Source organism: Mustela erminea, chromosome 15 (genome assembly GCF_009829155.1).
Source record: "Mustela erminea isolate mMusErm1 chromosome 15, mMusErm1.Pri, whole genome shotgun sequence".
In the NCBI taxonomy this organism is placed as follows: Eukaryota; Metazoa; Chordata; class Mammalia; order Carnivora; family Mustelidae; genus Mustela; species Mustela erminea.
The window spans coordinates 62,168,129-62,178,733 of NC_045628.1; positions in this window are offsets into that span (position 1 = coordinate 62,168,129).

A 10,605-nucleotide genomic window follows, 5' to 3' on the forward strand; every position below is an offset into this window, starting at 1 on the left:
AACACGCCATCATTCAATCATTCCTCTGCTCCTTTGCAACCATCACTTTCGCTTTGATAATAATCCTTCTGAGTAATATGCATGCTTCTGACCAACTGGTTGGGAGAGGCAGGTGGGTCACAGTGAGTAATACATAAAGGGATTCTCTTGGTTCTCTAGCAATATAAAGTAGAGGCATCATAAGTTTAATACACCTGGAAGGTTTGCCATGTCAAAACTGGTAAATGAAGAATTGATTCAAATCATATGTCTCAGTCAAATGTTTAGTCACTCTAATACACAGCCAGGCTGTATATTTTGTCAGTGCTTACTATTGATATAAAACCTTCATTACTTAAAGAAATAGATATACACTTCTTTAAGGTAATAAAAGAATCCCTTCTTCTCTTTCCCTTTCCACTTTCTCCCTCCCTCCCTGGATCTAAAAGCCAGCTTAATTAGTAAATACTAGAAGAATGCTCATAAAGATCAGAAACAAAACAACAAGATTATCCACTATAAACTTAATTATTTATCTAACATTGTTCTGGGGCACTAGCTAATACAATCAACTAGTAGAAGAAAAATTAGAGGTATAAAAATTGAAATGGAGAAAATAACTATTGGCAGGTTATAAGATTGTTCACATGAGAAAAAATAAAAGAACCAAAACTGATAAACAAAAAGAATTCAGAGGTTCCAGTCCAAGATGGTAACAGAGAAAGCTCCTGAACTCACCTCTTCTCATGGACACATCAAATCTACAGCTACACATTGAACAATTCCATCTGTAAGAATCCAGAATAAAGAAACTAGCTGAGTGACTCCTACACATTCATTGAACAAAAAAACCCCAGACTGTCAGGAGTAGGGAACACGGAGACACACTTTCACCATAAACCCCACTCCTGGCACAACAACATATAATTAGGAGGGAACCCACAACTCCAAGCTTCTTCCTGAGCAAAGGATTTGGACTCACATTTAGTCCCTTAGTCTTAAAAAGACTTCTACCTGAGGGATGGAGCCCCAGAATCTCTAGTTCTGAAAACCAACACAATTTGCATCCATAGACTGCAGCAAACAAACAGTTAATAAGCTTGAAAGAACTTGCCATGCTTATCCCACACCCCAGGGCTCAGGGCAGTGACAGTAGAGAGAAATGCCCATCTCTCAGTCTTGCCCAGAAATAAGACTACTTTTTTACTTTAAAAGCTGCTGACTGAGGGTCAGGCATATATCCAGTGACAGTCTGCAGTTCTCTCTGGAAACTGAGGAGGCTGGCAGAAATGTCTTCATATACTCTCTCTGCCCAGTTCTAGATTGCTGGTGTCATCCTGAAAGGAACTTGTAAACACACTTGCTTGCTCTTTTGAGGCCACTGCCCAGAAAGTGCATCTCTTTATAGCTTGTCTCTGGTGGCCAGTGGGACCAGAGTTCCAGGTCCAACAAAATAGTAACACGCAAACAAAGAAATACTTTTTAATCAGCTACACAATGCTCAGTACAGAGGGAACAAACAGATACACCCAACCTGCCTTTCCCTGAAAGAGGTCTATTTGCACACTTTAAAAGTTGCTGCCTAGAGGTCTGGCTTCCAACGAAACTGCCTCTAACTGTTAAGTGAGATCCTCCTCTTGGAATACCAGCCAACCTTGGAATAGCCTCAACTATTGGGAACCACTATGAACAAAGATGCAGCTTGGAGAATCACCAAGTTTTGAGGGGAAAGAAAAAAGACAAGACATAAATCCAGTTCATCTCCCACACAAGACATAGTTCATCTTGGTCTTCCCCCTTGGAGGAAGGGAATGAAACTTTTAAAACATCAAGACACCATCAATTGAAAGCATCCCTAATGTCTTATTTTTCCACTTCCCTTTATTCCTCATATAACCCGAAGAGCATTGTGTTAATCTGATTTTTAAAGATCTTTTTATGTGTTATATGTTAAGAGTTTGTTTGGTATCTCACTGAAATGTACAATGCAGACGAAACTCTGCTTATGTCAGGGGATGGGAACATTGCATCATTAGCCATTGTCAAAAAATACGTGGAGTGGTAATTTAAAATGTAAAGTTGTAACATATGTATGTTTAAAATAAATGCAAACAGAAAAGTTGTGAAATGTCTTGTGTCTTTCGTTCTCTGTATTTATGCAGTTGTTTTATCAGTCTGTTACTGAAGCGTGGGTTCAAGAACTCATCTCCAGCCTGTTGGCATCTGTAATCCACCAAGACTCTGGTATCTGCCACCTCCCTCTTCTCTGTATTATCAGTTTGGTTTCAATAAACTATCCAGTAACAATGAAGACAAAAAAAAAAAAAAAAAAAGAAGTCTCAAGACCGAGAAAAGTGACTGTTTTATGTAATGCACAGAAGCCAAGAGTGAGAGTTAAGAAAAATGAAGAAACAGAAGAATAGGTTACAAACAAACAAAGAAACAAACAAAAAAAAACCTCAATAAACAGACCTTAATGAAATGGAGACAAGTGATTTACCTGATGAAGAATTCAAAATAATGATAAGAGTGAGCTCAAGAGAACAATGAGCAAAGTGAAAATTTCAACAAAGAAATAGAAAAGGTAAGTAATATCAATATCAATGGAAAATAAGGAGATGAAGAGTATAACAGCTGAACTGAAAAATTCAATGGAGAGGTTCAACAGCAGACTAGATCAAGTAGAAAAAAGAATCAGTGAACTTGAAGATAGGACATGTAATCCATCCAATCAGAGGAGCAAAAAGAAAAAAGAATGAAAAAGAATGAAGATATGTTAAGAGACTAGGGACACCATCAAGCAGACCAATATTCTCATTACAGGGATCCCAAAAGGAGGGAGAGAGGAAAGAGCAAAAACGTTATCTGAAGAAATAATGGCTACATCATTCCTGACCTGGGGAAAGAAAGAGACACCCAGATATGAGAAAGCTCTAAATAAGAGGAAGCTTAAAACATCCACAAGAAACATTATAATTCAACTGTCAAAAGTTAAAGACAAAGAATCTTAAAAGGTGTGAGAGAAAAACAATTTGTTACCTACAATGGAACCCCATAAAATTATCAGCAGCAGATTTTTCAGCAGAAACTTTGAATGCCAGAAGAGAGTGGTACAATGTGTTCAAAATGTTGAAAGAAAAACCCTGTCAATCAGCAATACTCCACCCAGCCGAACTATTCACCAGAATTGAAGGAGAGTTTCAAGACAAGCAGAAGTTGAAGGAGTTTGTCACCACTATGCCAGTCTTGCTAGAAATGTTAAAGGGACTTCAAGCAAATACAAAAGAATGCTGATTAGTAACCAAAAAAAAAAAATATATGAAAGTATAAATCTCACCAGCAAAGGTAAATATATAGTTAAATTCATAATACCCTAAGGTTGTAATGGTGGTGGGTAAATCTCTTATAAAACTAGCTTGAAGGATAAAAGACAAGAGTAGTTAAAGAAGTATAATTACAATATTGAAAGTATACACAAGGTAAAACAATATAAATTGTGACAACAATAACATAAGACATGAGGAGAGAGTGAATATATATGCTTTAGTATGCATTTGAACTTAAGTTGTTAATCACCTTAACATACACCATTATAAATATGCTAAATGTAAGCTTTATGACAACCACAAAGCAAAATCCTATGATAGATACACAAAAGAGAAAGAGAAAAGAAGTTAAGCACACGACTACAGAAAATAATAAAATCACAAAAGAAGATACAAAAGAATAGAGGAGAAATGAAGAAATTATAAAATGGCCAGAAAGCAATTAACAAAATGGCAAGAGTAAATCCATACCTATCAATAATTACTTTAATTGTAAAATAAACTAAATTCTCCAGCCAAAAGATGCAGATTGGCTGACCTAATCTTTAAGAAAACAAAAACAAAAACAAAAAAATCAAACAAACAAAACAACAACAAAAACCAAACAGGTAACCATACATTGCTTATAAGAGATTCACTTCAGTTTTAAGGCCACATATAGACTGAAAGTGAAGGGATGGAAAAAGATATTCCATGCATATAGAAACCAAAAGAAAGCAGGGTTGGGCATACTTATATCAGACAAAATAGACTTTAAGACAGAGTATAATAAGAGACAAAGATCATTATACAATGATATTATATATCATTATACAATTATACAATGATATAATTATACAATTATAAAATGATATACAATATATATATCATTATACCATGATAAAGAGGTCAAAACAATGGGAGGACAACATTAGTAAATATTTAACATTCAAAAGAAGAACACCTAAATACAAAAAGCCAATAGTAACAGACCAAAAGGGAGAAATAAACAGCTGTACAATAATAGAGGACTTTGATACCTCATTTTTGACAATAGACAAATCATCCAGACAAAGAAATTAATAAGGAAACATTGGAATTAAACTATACTTTAGACCAGATGGACCTAACAGATGTTTATGAAACATTCCATCCAATAGCAACAGAATAATTCATTCTTCTCAAGCGCACATGAAATATTCTCTAGGATAGATCATATGTTAGGCCACAAAACAAGTCCCAATAAATTTAGAAGACTGAAATCATTTTAAGCATTTTTCTCCAACCACAATGGTATGAAACTAGAAATCAATTACAAGAAGATTGAAAAATTCACAAATTAGTGAAGATTAAAAAGCATGCTACTGAACAACCAATAAATCAAAGAAGTATTCAAACAGATAATTTAAAAAAATACCTTGAGACAAATGAAAATGGAAATATAACAAGTCAAAACTATGGAAGACTGCAAAAGCAGTTCTAAGAGGAAAGTTCATAGCAATAAATACCTACCTTAAGTTTAAAAAAAAAAAAAAAAAAAAGCTCAGGACACCTGGGTGGCTCAGTCAGTTAAGCATCTGCCTTAGGCTCAGGTCATGATCCCAGAGTCCTGGGATCAAGTGCCCCATCGGGCTCCCTGCTTGGCAGGTGTGCTGCTTCTCCCTCTACCTGCTGCTCCTCCTGCTTCTGCACTCTCTCTCTCTCTCTGGCAAATAAATAAATAAATAAAATCTTGAAAGTAAAGAAAAGGAAAGGGAAGAAAAGAAAAGAGGAAGAGCGAGCTCAAACAAGAAACTGAATTTTATAACTTTACACCTAACTTTATACCTAGTCACACCTTTACAAGGACAAACTAACAACAAAATTAGAAGAAAGGAAATAACAAAAATCAGAGCACAAATAAATAAGATATAGACTGAAAGACAAAAAACAAATCACTGAAACTAAGAGCTTGTTTTTTAAAAGATAAGAAAAGGGACAAATCTTTAACTAAATTTAAAAAATGAAAAGACTAAAACTCAAATTAGAGAAGAAACATTACAACTGATACATAGATACAAAGGATACAAAGTTACATAAGAGACAAGGAAAAAGTATATGCCAACAATTAGTACAACCTAGAAGAAAGGGATAAATTCCAAGAAATATAAAGTCTACCAAGACTGTACCAGAAAGAAACAGAAAATATAAACAGACTGATTACTAGTAAAGTGATTGAAGCAGTCATCAAAAACCTCCCAACAAATAAAAGTCCAGGACAAGGTCGTTTTTGTTAAAATGTCAATACTACCAAAAGTCATCTACAGATTTAAATGAAATCTCTATTAGGTTTCCAAAGGCATTATTTATAGAAGTAGAAAAAAAAATCATAAAATTTGCTTGGAACCACAAAATAACCCAAACAGCCAAAACAATCCTGAGAAACAAGAACAAACCCAGAGGCACCACACTTCATTTCAAGCTAAACTATAAAGCTACAGTAATCAAAACAGTACTCTCTTGGCATAAAACATATACACACACATACACGTAGACCAGTAGAAGAAAAGAGAGAGCCCAAAAATTAGCCCAATCATATATAGTTAACTAGTATTTGCTAAGGAAGCCAAGAATACTTTATGAAGAAAGGACAGTCTCTTCTTCATGGTGCTGGAAAAAACTGGATAACCACATATAAAAGAATGATACTAGACTCCTACCTTACACCACTCAAAAAAAAAAAAAAGACTCAAATTGTATTAAATTAAATAACTTAAGTGGTAAGACCTAAAATCATGAAACTCCTAAAAGAAAACATAAGGGAAAAAAGCTACTTGACATGGCTGTTGGCACTGATTTTTTTTTCTGGATATGAAAATTAAACTACAAGCAACAGAAGCAAAAATAAAGGAGTAGGGGGGCGCCTGGGTGGCTCAGTTGGTTAAAGGTCTGCCTTTAGCTCAGGGCATGATCACAGCATTCATGGATTGAGCCCTGCATTAGGAATCCCTGCTCACCAGGGAGTCTGTTTCTCCCTCTGCCTCTCTCTCCCTGGCTCGTGTTCCCTCCCTGTCAAATAAATAAATAATTTTAAAAAATAAATAAATAAAATAAACAAGTGGGGCCACATCACACTAAAAAGCTTCTGCACAACAAAAGAAATGGCCAATAAAAATGAAAGACAACCTATAGAATGGGGAAAAAAAAATACTTGGAAGCCATTTATCTGATAAGGGGTTAGTATCCAAAGTACACAGAAAACTCCTACAATTCAATGACAAAAAAACAAAACAAAAAAAAGGACAAAAAAATCAAATAATGCAATTTTAAAACAGGCAAAGGGCCTAAATTGATTATCTGTCCAAAGAGGATAGATGAATAGCTAACAGGTACATGAAAAGATGCTCAAAATCACTGTTCACACAAATGCAAGTCAAAACCACAATAAGACACCATCTCACACCTGTTAGTATGGCCGTCATCAAAAAAACAAGAGATAACAAATCCTGGTGTGGTTGTGGAGGAAAGAGAACCCTTGTGCACCACTGGTTGGATTTTAAATTTGTACAGCCACTATGGAAAACCATATTGAGATTACTCAAAAAATTAAAGAAAACTACCATATGATCCAACAATCCCACTTAAAAGAATATATTCAAAGGAAATGAAAGCACTCTATCAGAGATAACTGTACCTCCATGTTCACAGCAGCATTATTTACAATAGACAAGGCATGTAAGCAAACTAAGGGCTCTTCAACAGATGAAGGGACCACAAAGTTGTGGTTTATACTAATACATACACACAATGGACTATTATTTCACCATTTCAAAAAAATGAAATTCTGCCTTGGCGACAATATAGATGGATCCTAAGGGTAATATGCTTAATGAAATAAGCCATACAGAGAAGCCAAAAACTATATGATATCATTTATACATGGAATCTGAATTAAAAATATAACAAAACAAAATCCATAGAGATGAGACTTTTGGTTACCAGAGGCAGAGGGTGTAGGGACGGAAAAGTGAGTGAAGGTGGTCAAAATTTGCATAGTTACAGTTATAAGTACTTGGGATGTAATATACAATGTGATGGCTATATTAATGCTGTTTGTAGTATATGTGAAAGTTAAGAGAGTGGATCCTAAAAAATATAAAATAAAAAAATAAAAATAAATAAAAAAAAGAGAGAGTGGATCCTAAGAGTTCTCATCATCAGGGTTTTTTTTTTCCTTTTCTTTAATTCATATCTGAATAAGATAGAGGTTAATTAAACTTACTATGATAATCATTTCATGATATATGTAAATCAAATCAGTATTCAGTATTCCTGTATTCCTTAAACTTCTGCTATATGTCAATTATATCTCATTAAAACTGGGGGGGAGGGAACCACAGTGAGATATCACCTTATACCTGTTAGAATAACTATCTTCAAAAAAGACAATAGATAACAAGTGCCAGCAAGGATATGGAGAAATGGGAACCATTGTGCATTATCAGTAGGAATATAAATTGATGCAGCTACTATGAGAACTATTTGATGGCTGCTTAAAAAATTAAAAATGGGTTCTGGGTTGAGATGGTGAGGTAGGAAGACTGTAAATGCACTAGCTCCACAGACACACCATATCTATAACTATTCATAGAGTAATTCCTTCTGAAAAACTGAAGGCTGACTGAACAGCTTCTACACACCAATAGACTACATAGAGAGCAGTAAGAGAGTCAGAGACACAGTAATGAAGGGAACCTCTGCCCCAAGGCTGGATACTGAGGGACCATAAACAGATTATCTGCTTTGGGGCACAGAATCTGCCATGGGGCACAGAAGAAAAGCTACAGTTTAAAAGAGCAAATATAGAGGCACCTGGGTGGCTCAGTGGATTAAGCCACTGCCTTTGGCTCAGGTCATGATCTCAGAGTCCTGGGATCAAGCCCCATGTCGGGCTCTCTGCTTGGCAGAGAGCCTGCTTCCCCCTCTGTCTCTACCTGCCTCTCTGCCTACTTGTGATCTCTGTCAAATAAATAAAATCTTTAAAAGAGCAAATATAGGGCACCTGGGTGGCTAAGTCAGTTAAGCATCCAACTCTTGATTTTGGCTCAGGTCATGATCTCAGTGTTGTGAGATCAAGCTCTGGGCTGGGCCCTGCACTCAGCAGGGAATCTGCTTGAGATTCTCTCTCCCCTTCTGCCCCTCCTTTCTCTTATGCACTCATGCATTCTCTCTCTCTCTAATAAATTATATATTATATCTACATATATGGACAATTAGACTATAAAAGATCCAGCCTAAGAACCCAGTCAAATGGAGGGGAGCTGTTTGTGCTCTCTCCAGATGTGAGGAGCTGGTGAATGTCATAATTTATGTCTTCCCTCCACCTTGATAAAATTCACAGGAGGAGGGTCTGGGTGCCCTAGAGGGCCAAACACCTCAGTGAGCCCCAGACCCATAGCCCACACCAATTCCAGACATCCTACCAGGGTGGCCCCAGTATAGTGCACACCAGGGCACCCTTGGTCAGCACTAATTACAGCTCCAGCCATCTTGCCAACCTGATACAGGTGCAAAGCAGCTTGTAACACTCCAAGCCCATACATTTCAGCTTCAGATGACTTGTCAGGGCACCCCCAGTAGAGAATGCCCAAGACCTCATGGCTCCCATCTTGGCTCCAGTTGCCCCACCAAGGTGCCCTCTGCATGGAGTCCCCTGGGACCTCCGGGCCTGCACCCACTTCAGCTTCAGCTGTCCAGCCAGGGTGTCCTCTATATGGCTAATCCCAGGAACTCCTCAGTCTATCCCACTTCAGCTTCAGCAGCCTGCTAGGCCACCCTCTGCATAGAGAGCCCGAGGATTCCCTGGCTTGCAGCTACTTCAGCTTCAGCTGTCCTGCCAGGGTGCTCTCTGTGCAGAGAGCTCTGAGACCACCCTGGGCCACACCCACTTCCCCTCCAGCCATCCCACCAGGGCAGCCCCAGCACACAATACCCCAAAGCCCCCAGTCCACATCACCCACAGCTCCAACTCCCCAATCAAAGCAACCAGATACACATAGCTTACATAGGAGATGATTATAGACAAGACTATTTCTTCCAGTTTAGGAGAAGTAGTTGTTCTGCTTAATTCATAGGAACAAACACAAAAATCAAGCAAAATGAGACAAAGGAATATAGTCCAAATGAAGGAATAAGAAAAGAACCTCACAAAAAGAACAAAATGTGGGGTGCCTGGGTGGCTCAGTGGATTAAGCCGCTGCCTTTGGCTCAGGTCATGATCTCAGTGTCCTGGGATTGAGCCCCGCATCGGGCTCTCTGCTCAGCAGGGAGCCTGCTTCCCCTTCTCTCTCTGCCTGACTCTCCGCCTACTTGTGATCTCTCTCTCTGTCAAATAAATAAATAAAACCTAAAAAAAAAAAAAAGAACAAAATGAAACAGATAAGCAATATGTCTGATAAAGAACTCAACGTAATGGTCATAAAGATGCTTACTAGCCTGTAGAGAACAGTGGATGAATCCCATGAGAATTTTAATAATGAGATAGAATATATAGAAAGGAACAAAATGAAGTTGAAGAATATAATAATTGAAATGAAAATACACTAGAAGGAATCATAGTAGATTAGAAGCCACAGAACAGATTAGCAATTTATAAGATAGGAATATGGAAAGCACCCAGTCTGAACAACAAAAATAAAAGACCTTTAAAAATTAAGAGAGACACCTGGGTGGTTCAATGGGTAAAGCCTCTGCCTCTGGCTCAGGTCATGATCTCAGGGTCCTGGGATCAAGCCCCACATCTGGCTTTCTGCTCAGCAGGGCGCCTTCCGCCTCTCTCTCCCTGCCTGCTTCTCTGCCTCCTTGTGATCTCTCTCTCTCATTCTCTCTCTGTCAAATAAATAAATAAAATCTTTTTAAAAATTTATGAATAAGGGTAAGTTAAGGGATCTTTTGAACAACATCAAGCAGACATTCACATTATAGGGGGTCCCAAAAGGAGAAGAGAGAAAGAAGAGGGCAGAAAACTTATATGAAGAAATAATACCTGAGGGGCGCCTGGGTGGCTCAGTGGTTTAAGCCGCTGCCTTCGGCTCAGGTCATGATCTCAGGGTCCTGGGATCGGGTCCCGCATCGGGCTCTCTGCTCGGCAGAGAGCCTGCTTCCCTCTCTCTCTCTCTGCCTGCCTCTCCATCTACTTGTGATTTCTCTCTGTCAAATAAATAAATAAAATCTTTAAAAAAAAAAAAAAAAAGAAAGAATACCTGAAAACTTTCCTAACCTGGGAAAGGAATCAGACATCTAGGTTCAAAACACCGAGTTCCAAACAAGATAAACCCAAGGA